The 12,436-nt window shown below is 45.3% G+C and overlaps 1 protein-coding gene across 2 annotated transcripts in view; it reads right to left on the reverse strand.

Moving 5' to 3' along the window:
• Nucleotides 1-12,436, reverse strand: part of SNCAIP (synuclein alpha interacting protein) — a 305,302-nt gene that overhangs the window by 183,897 nt on the left and 108,969 nt on the right. The window lies entirely within an intron of this gene.

Genomic DNA, 12,436 nt, shown 5'->3' on the forward strand with positions numbered 1-12,436 from the left:
TGACAAGCACCAACGTCACGGATCTTATTGGTCAAATTACTTTCTTAGAAAAAACCTGATGTGTGAAAGTAGCCTAAGATCTCTGTGTGAATGCTTTTGTAAGTGAGAACCAGTGGTTACCTCCTTTCACCCGGGATAAGCATTACACCTTCAGACAGATGCAATACTCTGTGGCGACTGAAGTCTCAGTGGTAGGTAGTTTGTAAACCAGACAGCAGTTAATTTCCAGTCTCTTTTTAGACATGTATGTTTTTTTTGTGATACCTGTTGGTGGACTAATTTATGCTGTTCTCGGGACAGTTTGTGTTCCTGACAGTTCTTCTGATTAACCCCTGAATGCCCTATAGTTTTTTTAGACTCCGTCAGCTATGTATTTTAGATTCGAGCTTTTCCTTATTCCCATCTCTCTACTACCAACCAGATTTCTTTGTTTGTATCTATCAGCAACTTGGGTGATATTGCAAAGGAGGCCAGATCCTTGTGTACAAATTAAAAAAAAAAAAAAAGGTTAATGGCAATTGACAATCCTGCTGCTGGAAGGAAATTATGCGTAGTAGCTCATAATATGCATACTGCACATTTAGATTACCAGTAAGATAACTTAAAGGGGTTGCCCATTACTGTACAACCTCTTCTAATGGACTCTGAGATGAAGAAAGAAAAATACCTCCCAGTTTAGCACCGCTCCTCCACACTCAACACTGCATACCTAGCTAGTCTACTGGTATCATTATTGTGAATGTCAGTTATGCTTTAGCTGCTGTGAGGCTCCCTCTTGTGGCCAGGAATGGTTTGGACAGAGACCAGGTGTGCTGGAGCAATGGGCGTTTCCATTGCTAACTCTCTGCCTATTTAAACCTTGGTCTGCTAGCAGGCTGAGCCGGTTGTCATTTGTTCTTTAGTTTACCAGCCTTCTCATCTTGCTCCAGACCACATCTACCCCAGATGAACAAAGTGCTTTGTTCTTTCTTATGTTGTTTTGTTCTTTCTGTTTTTATCTGGGTTTGTCATTTACTGTGGTTATTGTCAGTTCATTTGAATGCAGGAATTTTCCCTCTCTGTGCTTAGCTGGGAAGCTCCCTGCAGCTATGTTTGGAGTACTGCTCCTATAAGTCCATGTGTTTGTTGCTTCTTGAATTTGTAATTGTTCCTGCTTTCTGTTCATTGGTTTAACAAGAGCGCCTAATATAGGACGGAGTTCAGATCGTGCGATCTGAGGACTTTTTGTACTATCAGGTATTTGGATTTTTGTAGGGTTTTTCTCTGGCCACCATCAGCCCCTTTCCTATCCTTTCCTATTTAGTCAATGGGGCCTCACCTTTGCTAATCATATCATCCATCTGTGTATTGTGTTTTCCTCTATCACCGTAGTCTTTGAATGTGGGGGGCTTGCTATACCTTTGCGGTCTATTTCTGAGGCAGAGAGCTATTCATCCTTCCTTTCTTTAGGATAGCTAGTTCTCCGGCAGGGTTCGCGGTGCATAGTATGTTAGTTCACCCCTCAGCTACTTTTAGTGTTGATGGTTAGTAAGGGGATGGTGGCCAGATTAGTTGCCAATGCTCTTGTCACCTTTTTTGACAATGATCTATTGTGATCTTCCATGGTTCCGGATCATAACACATCACCACCTGACGGGGTGTCAAATGAACACTGTATCATTCACATTCAGATGTGCAAGCACTGAGAAATCAAGCTTAGAAGCCACATGCAAATTAGCCTGCAAGTGCATTTGGGGAGGGGCTATGCACTCTTAATGGCACCTTATGCACATAGAAACTAATTTGCATATGACTTTAAGGTTTGATTTTCATGTTGGCATATCAGGTCACTTTAAAACAGATATCATTTGTATTGTTGTACTAAGGCGGGCTTTGCACACTACGACATCACAGGTGCGATGTCGGTGGGGTCAGATCGAAAGTGACGCACAGCCGGCGTCGCAGTCAATATCAGTGTGCTAATCCTTTTTGATATGATTAACGAGCGCAAAAGCGTCCTTATCACATCATCGGTGTAGCGTCCGACATTTTCATAATGCCAGTGCAGCGACAGGTACGATGTTGTTCCTCGTTCCTGCAGCAGCACACATCGCTGTGTATGAAGCCGCAGGAGCGAGGAACATCTCCTACCTGCGTCCCGGCTGCAATGTGGAAGGAAGGAGGTGGGCGGGATGTTTACATCCTGCTCATCTCCGCCCCTCTGCTGCTATTGGCCGCCTGCCGTGTGACGTCGCTATGACGCCGCATGACCCGCCCCCCTTAGGAAGGAGGCAGATCGCCGGCCAGAGCGACATCGCAGGGTAGGTGAGTGCATGTGAAGCTGCCGTAGTGATAATGTTCGCTACGGCAGCAATCACAAGATATCGCTGCTGCAACGGGGGCAGGGACTATCGTGCTCGGCATCGCAAGCATCAGCTTGCCATGTCGCAGCGTGCAAAGTACCCCTAAGACCTATACAACCATACCAGTGGTTACAAATTCCAATTACAATGTAAAAATAACATAAGAAAAGGTTATGTTGTTATATGTTGTCGCTGTTTACGAGAAGTAAAGGAATGGGTTAAAGTTGGTAGAGCAGATGATCAATGTGGTAGAAAACAATATGGTATAGCGTTTCATCCCAAAAAGACAGCTATTATATACAGCGCATTTCGCATGATGGAAGCGTGAGAATTCATGGAGACAAGCTCAATTTGGTTGCAGACTTATTTGCTTCTGGTTTTCACGTCAAGTGACATTTCCTGAAAATGATAATTATAATTGCTCAGAAAGGTTTTGGGTGAGGGAAAGAACAAAGGGAGAAGTAAAAAAAAATCCCCGGCACTGTTATTTTATTCCCTGGCTTTCCAGCTCATGACATATTTGATTTATGTAACTAAGAGACTAAGTTCCAAGCACAGGATCACCATATCCAGACCAAGGTTTTTTCAGTGTTCCTTTCTTATTAAAGTTCAACAGTTCAAAGCCGTCATTGTTAAGAGGCCTGCTTCAGAAGACAGTAGTCTGCAAGGCTTTTCATCCATATGCAAGGAGAATGATCTTGCCACGGCAAATCTTCTTTGACAGGATGCTCGGATAAAGTTTGCTTCCTAGTGTTCCTAGTGACAATCTAGACCCCTAGACAAGCACTTTGTTAGATGTGCGAGCAGGATGAATGAGCCCCAGATCTCATGAATGCGGTGGAAGAGCGCACAATGGCTGTCTGCACTGTGTATGTCATACACCGTGGGCTGAGCGTTACTAAATATACTGTCATCTGATGTTAACCACAGGGAAAAGCATCGGAGCACGCAAGGCAATGTGCTAAAGACATAGAGAGTTTATATCAGTTTTTGTCATGCCTATAAAAACAGCAAATAAAATCGGTTTATTCCCACAGGATCCATATAAAAGGGAACTTGCCGCATTATTAACTGTGAACTACTATGCACGTTAAAGGGGCAATATACATTTGTGACACAGAAACTAAATGAGTTTTGGAACAGTAATAAATACTTTCAGGTATTTATGAAGAGACAGATGCTTTGCTTAGAAGGTATATGCCATAACTACATACATCCACTTTTACTTTCTTGTTCTTATTATTATTTGTGATGGGCGACCCCGAACAGTCTCCAGCTGTCTGCCTTCTCTGCGCTGGGCATCAAAATACGCCATTTTTTCCAATCATTTATTTATTTTTATACTCCACTTCCGGGACCCAGACAGCTACTGTGAGGGCAGCCAATCAGAGACGCCAGCAGACTGACTACAACTAATCACAGGCGCAGTCACAGAGGGTAGGCGGGGGAAGCAGTGAATATTCATGAAAGTTAATGAGTGTGACAGCCATACGTAGACTTGGGAAGTACAGCTGTCTTGCTTCAATCCACATTTTGCTTCCTTTTGCAGCCTCCTAGCCCTTATTAACACCATTTTATAACAAGTTCGGGTCCCCAATGACTTATATTGGGTTTGGTGTCTCGGGTCAAGTCTGGTTCCAAACCTGACATTTTTTAATGTACATCAGGACCCGCCGAACCCAAACATCTGCAGGTTCATCCATCTGTAATTATTACTATTATTTTATTGATAATTTGCTGACAAGCCTGAGCAAACAAATTATGTGCCATGTGTATTGATTTGTATGTAGTCTGGAAGGTAAAAAAAAAAGGCAAATCCACAATGAACAGGTAAATTAATTTGAGCAGAGTAAACAGGCATTTAAACGATTGCTGACTGCTAAGTTTACTGATCAGTGGTCATTTGTAAATAGACCTTCAGGTTAAACAGCACCATTCAAATTAGATTAGAGGTGGCCAAATCCGCCAGTTTTGGCGGAACCAGCTTACCATAGGGGCCTCATCTCTCTCTCCCAGGATAGATGAGGATCGGGCAATTCACTTGAAATGCCTGATGTTTTTGTTCTCCCTGGGAATAAATAACTTACTCACCTTTCCCCGCTGTAAGCACATAAAGGTTTGGTCAACCCAAAGAGGAGGATGTCCGAAAACCCTTATGCCCCGCTCACACAGATTTCATAATTGATAGAGCCGCACGCCTTGGGGTCCTTGATGCAACAGATTTGGTGGTGTGATGTGGTTTTCATTACACAGAAACCATAACACAGATGTGAAGTAGCCTCAATAAATGGAATGAGTTAGTGCAAACCGTTTTGTGCTGATTTTTTTTCCCTGGTGCACCATTTTTTCCGAGAGGGGATAGTGGAAATTTTTACAACAGGACATGAACAGCTAGAATATGGTTGTGTGCAGTCTTTACAAGTGGTGGAAATTCATGCCAAAATTAGGCAGTTAATCAGGTTATCCAGCATTGTGTCTCAGAGGCCCATGATGTTATGACTCTAAATACCTACAGAGACAACAGCAGAATCAACAGGTATCTTGCACATGTCCTGCTCATTAGAATCGGGCCGTGCATGATACTGGCCAATTGTGCAGGCATTTTGGCATGGGTGCTGTAATATCATCAAGCGAAGCTAATGCGGAAGTGAATCGTGACCGATAACCCTGTTAGATACTGATAGCATATGACCTTAGGCCATAGGCATAGATTTGATTCATGGGCCCTTTCAATTAAGTATAAGCAAGTTTGGGCACCAGCTGCCAGAGGCAGCCAGACATCCGTGTCTGGCAGTACTATGATTGCATTGTTCACAAAGTACTGTAGATGACTCTATAGATAGGAAGTCTGGCTGGTAGATACCTCATGGCTCAGTTGTGCCACCACTTGCATGTAAAAAGGATGTTTTATGGTGATTGTTGTAAAATTGGTGACTGGCATGAAGCTTCTACTATGGCTGAAATGTAAATTATATGGAAAAAATACCTCAACTTTAAATTATTGACAGTGTTATCCCAATAGAATCATGCATTATTATACAGAAGGGTATCCACAGCTCTGGCGGGAACGACAGGATCATACATACATGGCTGCCCATTCACTTGAATAGGCACCATGAAACATAATATTTTCTCTAGAGAAACAGCACAAGCTGTATTTATATTGTGACAAATTATCTCAGAAGTATAGTGTTACATTAGTATTTTTATCATGAAGAATATAATATATTTTAATTAGCTATTCTTGGAACATAATCAGTTATTACTCTTGGCCCATGAGCACAATCAAAAGAAGACATAGATAAAGTAGGGATCAAAATTCCTTCACAGGGTCACTAGTCTTAATTAAAATAGTGATATACCACATATTGCGACTATAAACTTTCCCAGGGTATCTTGCTAATCATCTCTTAATTATAATTCAGAATTAAATGAGAGAACAAAGTAAGATTAGGTGCATCAGCGCATCTTCAGCTAACATGGCTGCTTACACAGGATAGTAAATATCGAACATGTTATATGAAGTGGTTATATAGAAAATGATATGTATCTCAGTGTAGACCAGGTTTCTCACATGTGGCCAGGAGGCACCATAGATCCCTTGATGATCATGGGCTGGTCTGGGATAGCCAATGTCCGTGCTTTACTTCAGTTGAATGTGCATCCTTAGATGCACATTCAAATGAAGTATATTGCTGGCACAGAGCAGAGCCAAGCTTTCTGCACAGCTATACCAAAGCCAGCAGCCAGCCAATCAGAGGCCAGCAGCTGATGTCAGATGCCAACATCAGCTGCTAGCCTCTGATTGGCCAGCTGCTGGCATTGGTAAAGCTGTGCAGAGAGCTTGCCTCTACGCGGTACCAGCAATACACTACAAGTGAATGTGCATCTTTAGATGCACCTTCAACTGAAGAAAAACTTGTGTCCAGCGCAATGAAACTAGTCCAGCTCATAAAATTTCCAGGTTTATTTTGACACAAAGCAGTCTCATTAAAATAGACAATTACATGTATGTAAAGGTCAGGCAATAACTCCGATGGAGGAGGAAAAATATAGACAAAGCGCTAAAGTCAAGGAATCTATGGTGCCTGTGGGCCGCATGTCCAGAAAAGAAGACACCGAGGAAATGGAGGACAGGTGAGATTAATCTTTTTTTATTTGCATGTGAAGAATGGCACAATAGGGGACATTACTACAGGATGGACATTGATACAAGAAGGGAACTAGGATAGGGACATAAAAAAGATGGGGACATTACAACGAGATGAAGACCAGGATGAGGCATTACCACAAGATAAGGACAAGGTTGGGGCACTTTACGATAAGATCAGCACCAGGAAGGGACCAGGATTGGGCATTATTACAAGAGCGGGACAAGGATGGTCAAATATATGCAAGAAGGGGCTAAGGATGGGAACATTACTACAAGACGTGAACTAGGATGGACACATTACTACAAGAGGACAAGGACTGGGCATTACTACAAGAAGAGGACCAGGATGGGGCACATTACTACAATAAGGGGACCAGGATAGTTGTCATTAATACAAGAAGGGGACCAGCTTGAGGGAAATTCCTACAAGATGGTAACTGGGATAGGGCACTAAAAACTTTTGGACAAAATTACTATAGGATGCTAATTGTAAGACGATATAACTTACAAAAAGGATAAAATGTTAAAAAAGTAAAAAAAAAAAAACTTGAAAAAAATGATTTTTTTTTTACTACAAAAAGTGCTGTGTTAAATGTACACTAAAATAAACAAAACAATCGCATGTGTGTTATCACATCATATGTAAGCCATAAAAAAACTGTATTATAAGCCATACAATGAATGCAATTTAAAAAAATAAAATAAACAAGTGAAAAATGTTAAAAATTAGTGAACAACAAGGGTATAGAAAAAAATTATGGTATCCCTAGAAATGCCACGTTGTCCTGCAAAGAATGTGGTTCCTCATTTCAAACTTTTTATATGTATGGTCCATATACCCAGCCAAATTTGAGACCTTTTCTGTGGACATCACATACTGATTACCACATAGAGGTTTTATAACAACAATTATTCCAATATATAGGCATAAGGGGGAGCACTGCATGTGCCTATACTTACCCCCTTACTAAGTTATGATGTTCTGTTATGCCACAATGCCCGTAGGTAGGGTTTGAAGTGCGTCCATATGAGCTGGTGTAATTGGTGCCACGGATGAGTGTGTTCACCATAAGCACATATGTCAGAGCTCTTGGTCTAGCAAAGCATCAAAGAGCTTGCCATGGAGGAGAGAGCAGCAAAGGACTGGAGTTTAAACCATCACTCACTCCAGCATTTTTTATTTTTTTACCATTGGAATGGTCTTTAAATGTAAGTGCCCTGCCCCTCATATTACACTTACCTTCCGTTGGCTTCATCTTCTATCGCTACCACTCTGGTCGGTCTCTGGGGATTTGTGACCTGCCGGCAGCTCCAGTGTTTCATGCAGTGTGTCGGTGGTCACAACTTAATACATCTCTATGAGAACCCCGTTCTGGCTTACATAGAGATGCATTAAGAGCTTGAGATGTAATGTCTGACTTCTGGCCAGTCAGGCATTATGAGCACAAGATGGTGGAGCGGGACTGGAGCGGCAGTGAAATAGTATGAAAATGCCAGAGGGTGAGTATAGTGCTAGGGACAGGGGACTTATATTTAAAAGGGCCACTTCAGCGCTGGCAAAAAAAAAAAAAAAAGCTAGAGTGGTGCTTTTGTGAAGCCCCGCTAGTATGTGTCGGTGCAGCACCCTCAGGGACCCCACGCGGATGGAACAGTCTGGTCACAGGTAGGGAACCTTATTTTAGGATTGTCGTGACGCCACTCTCAGTATTGCGGTCAGCGGGGACCGCCACTGCAGATTAAGGGATGCCTGGGGCTGATGGTGGGTGCAGTCAGTATATTAGCCCCCTGAGAGTGAGGCAAGCCCCAGGCCCCGGTGTATGTGTGTGGGACCACAGGTCGCAGAATGACTCAAACACAGTCCAAGAAGTCTTTCAACGTGTTTACTCACTGTTTGGAGGTCACGGTGAGATGCCCGGGCGACACTGCGATAACCAGGTTGAACCAGGAATTCCAGGAGGCCGTTCTGAGGGTAGCTGTCCACTCGCCTTCCTTGCACTCTTTCTGTTTTAGGAGGATCCTTTGCTTGAAGCGTGGTAGGACCCCTCCAGGGAAGCTGTTACCACCCTGCTCCCCTCTCTCTGGCTCGTCTGCCGGCAGCGTGGCCTTGGTGGTATGGCTTCTGGCCCTGTCCCCTTATGGGCCTGGTGATTGCTGCTTGGCTCAAGCTCTGTGTAGTCGTGGTGAGGGCATGAAGTACCCCCCCCCCACCTGTAGGTTAAGCAGCTCTGGATGATCTGCTGCCTGTACTGGGGACCTAGTTCCCCTTGTGTGCTCGGATACCGGGATCTCCGTACTCAGCCACCCTTCTCTCTGGATGATTTTCAGGCCGACCCACGGTACTCCTTTCTCCCCCGCTTTCAGCTACTGCACTCCTCAGGACCTGTCTGACACGAGAGCTCCTCTGCTCCCTTCCACACACTTCAACTTCTTCCTCCAGACTCCCCTCTTCCTCTCTCTCTCTCTGCCCTGCTTCCTAGCAACCAGCCCCTGAACACACCCCCAGCTGGGAATTGAAAGTTAACCTCTTCTGGCTACCCAAGGGTCCCCTCTGGTAATGTGGGAGGCCTGGTCACTATATGTTTGTGTGTGCACCTCATCCTGGCCTTTGGAGATTACCTGGAAGCATTGTTCCCGCATGGGTGCAATACTCTGTGGTGCCTGACCAAGTCAGGGGCGCCACACTTTAGTGATCATGTGGAGAACATTAAAGATATGCACAGACCGAGAGACTTGTAAGTCAGCCAGTGGCTCTGTAGTGTCAGAAGCATTGTATAGGCCTCAACAAGTGTAGCAGTTTTGAAACAGGCAATTACAGGCTTGGATTGTGCTCTGTCTGCTGTCCGTGGAGAAAGAAGGGATCTACAAGTGACTGGTACTGGTTTCAGCAGAATCATTCAGCACTTACACATGGTAGGAATTGGAATGTTTAATTGGGCCATAGAGCAATCATTATCTCCATCATCACAATGTGAAGGATTACAGGAGAGAAATGACACACAAAAACCAAAGACATCACACAGTACAGCATTAACAAACTGTCACAATTTAAGGGCTTGTCTGGTCTTAAGCTACAACTCTGAAGTCTCTCTGGGTGACTACACACTTGTGAATCTTTACATTGCGTGCGCTGCGCGCTGTGAGGATTCTCTGGTGCCAGCACTGGGAGCAGGAGGTCATTTCACCATACGCATGTGTGGCGCCTCTGAGGGTCCAGTCGCCACAGAGGTACTGCACCTCAGCCACAGGTGTGATATCCCATTCCCTGGTAAGGAGGAGTACAGAGACTGAAAACGCACACACACACACACACACACACACACACACACACACACACACACTTCACTCCATCAGGCCGTGGTTAGGGCGAGTTGCTCTTTAGGGAGAGCACAGTTCCGGAGCCAGTCTGGAGGTGGAGTTAGTTAGTGGGTGAAGACTTAGAACGGAGTGCAGAACGAAGTAGGAAGTGGAAGGGAGAGGTCCTTGGCACTGGAGCCGGAGGAGCTCATCCTAGGGCCAGGTTGAAGAAAAGGAAGAAGGGGTCCTTGAGCCACGGGAAGTAAGAGATCCACCCATGGGCTCGTATCCACATCCTAATGACCGGTGTGGAGGGACTTGGCAGCAAAGGAAACCGGCCTCTAGACTAGTGGAGAACAACCAGGCTCAGCTAGCAAAATCGGAGGTTGAGGTAACTTCATGTGCCAAAGCTATAACCGCATGCAAATCCACTGAAAAGGTGACCACAGAGGGCCAGGGGATTAGGCAGAAGAGCCTCCCAAAACAGGGTCCACGGACACCAGCTCAAGGCACTGTGTTTAAGACGCAGGGCAGGAGGGCGAAGCCAGCGTAAGAAGACGACCAGAAAAGGGACACAGAAAGGTACATCGTCTTGTGCCTCAGAATTACCTGGGGATTGCCTGGATCCCGTCACAGCATGACTCAGCACTCCAAGGGCAGTATTTGACTGTCCGGACGTGATAATCTTGAACTGACAACTGTGAGTAAAGAACTTGTGACTACACCCCGCTGTGTCCTGGACTCATTACCTGTGCCGCCAGCCCCGCGCTATTCAAACATCCCACTGGCTAAAAACTGCCTACGGTTGCCCTGGGGTCCCAGCTCCACCTGTGGGGAGCTGTACCATCTTAGCTGCATCACCATCTGCCCCAGCGGTCCCGTCTAAGCAGCGTCAGCCATATCTGGCCGAAGACCACAAGTGGTGTCATGATTCACCATTCCCGTAACTTTAATTATTATTAACGACACGACCAGGGTCACGGAGTCGGGCCCTGCCGCCGTGACATCCTTCCTAAAAACCAGAACCGCGGCCCCGTTCAGAGTGTCCCCCAAACGGACCCTGGTGAGCGTGTCATATGCGACATCGTGCCATTAGCTGACGGCTCAGCTCAGTCCCTCCACAAAGTCAGGCTGCAGCTGTTGTAGAAATTAACAAAGAACACAGCAGGGAATTTCTGATACAGGACCAATATCTAGAGATCTCCTCCTCCAGCGGGTAAGGATCGGTGTATGTGGTACTAGAACAACGAGTGTAACAAAGTTACTGTCAAGTCAAACTGTGTTTTGCTGAATAAGCTATAGTGTTGCTTTTGAAGTGTCAGTATCTCAATTGTAGATAGTGAACTTGAACTGTGTTAATAAAGGGACGCATGTTACAAAGTACACATTGCTGGTAGGCAATGGGATGCTATAAATGGGTAACACCTTGCAATTTCAGGCAATAAGGCGACCTTACACAAGTGCCTGGTACAAACTTCCTCCCCACCATCACCGAAGGAGAACTTGCGCATCTTCTTGCAAAAGCGCACCTCACAACCTGCGCACTTGACCCCATCCCATCTCCTCCCCAACCTCACCACTATGCTTATTCCAGCCTTAACCCATCTCTTCAACCTATCTTTAACAACTGGTATCTTCCCTTCTGCCTTTAAACATGCAACAGTCACACCCATCCTAAAGAAACCTTCCCTTGACCCAACCTCTGCTGGCAGCTATCGCCCCATATCGCTACTCCCATTCGCCTCAAAACTCCTGGAACCACATGTCCATGCTGAACTTTCCTCCCACCTCTCCTCTAACTCTCTCTTTGACAACCTACAGTCTGGCTTCCGTCCACATCATTCCACTGAAACTGCCCTGACTAAAATCACAAATGACTTACTTACTGCCAAAGCTAACAACCACTTCTCTATACTCCTACTTCTAGACCTGTCCTCAGCCTTTGACACTGTCGACCACTCCCTGCTACTACAGATCCTCTCTTCCCTTGGTGTCAGAGACCTCGCCCTCTCTTGGATCTCTTCATACCTCTCCAACCGCACTTTTAGTGTCTCCCACTCCCACACAAACTCTTCATCTTGCCATCTCTCTGTTGGCGTCCCTCAAGGCTCTGTCCTGGGACCCTTACTCTTTTCCATCTATACATTTGGCTTGGGACAACTCAAAGTCCCACGGCTTTCAGTACCACCTATATGCCGATGACACTCAGATCTACCTCTCTGGTCCAGATGTCACTTCTCTGCTGTCCAGAATCCCAGAGTGTCTATCGGCTATATCTTCCTTCTTTTCCTCTCGCTTCCTAAAGCTCAATGTGGCCAAAACTGAACTGATCATCTTTCCTCCTTCTCAACTACACCCTCTATCTGATCTACCTATTACAATAAATAACATCACGCTCTCCTCAGCACACAAAGTTCGGTGCCTCGGAGTGGCCTTTGACTCTGCCTTGTCCTTCATTCCACACATCCAATCCCTGACCACCTCCTGCCGTCTTTAACTCAAAAATATTTCCAGAATCCGCCCTTTCCTCAACTCCCAATCTACAAAAATGCTAGTGCACGCCCTCATAATCTCCCGCCTCGACTACTGCAACATCCTCCTCTGTGGTCTCCCTGCTTACACGCTCGCCCCTCTCCAGTCCATCCTT

The sequence above is a fragment of the Anomaloglossus baeobatrachus genome, chromosome 1, assembly GCF_048569485.1.
Source record: "Anomaloglossus baeobatrachus isolate aAnoBae1 chromosome 1, aAnoBae1.hap1, whole genome shotgun sequence".
Taxonomy (NCBI): Eukaryota; Metazoa; Chordata; class Amphibia; order Anura; family Aromobatidae; genus Anomaloglossus; species Anomaloglossus baeobatrachus.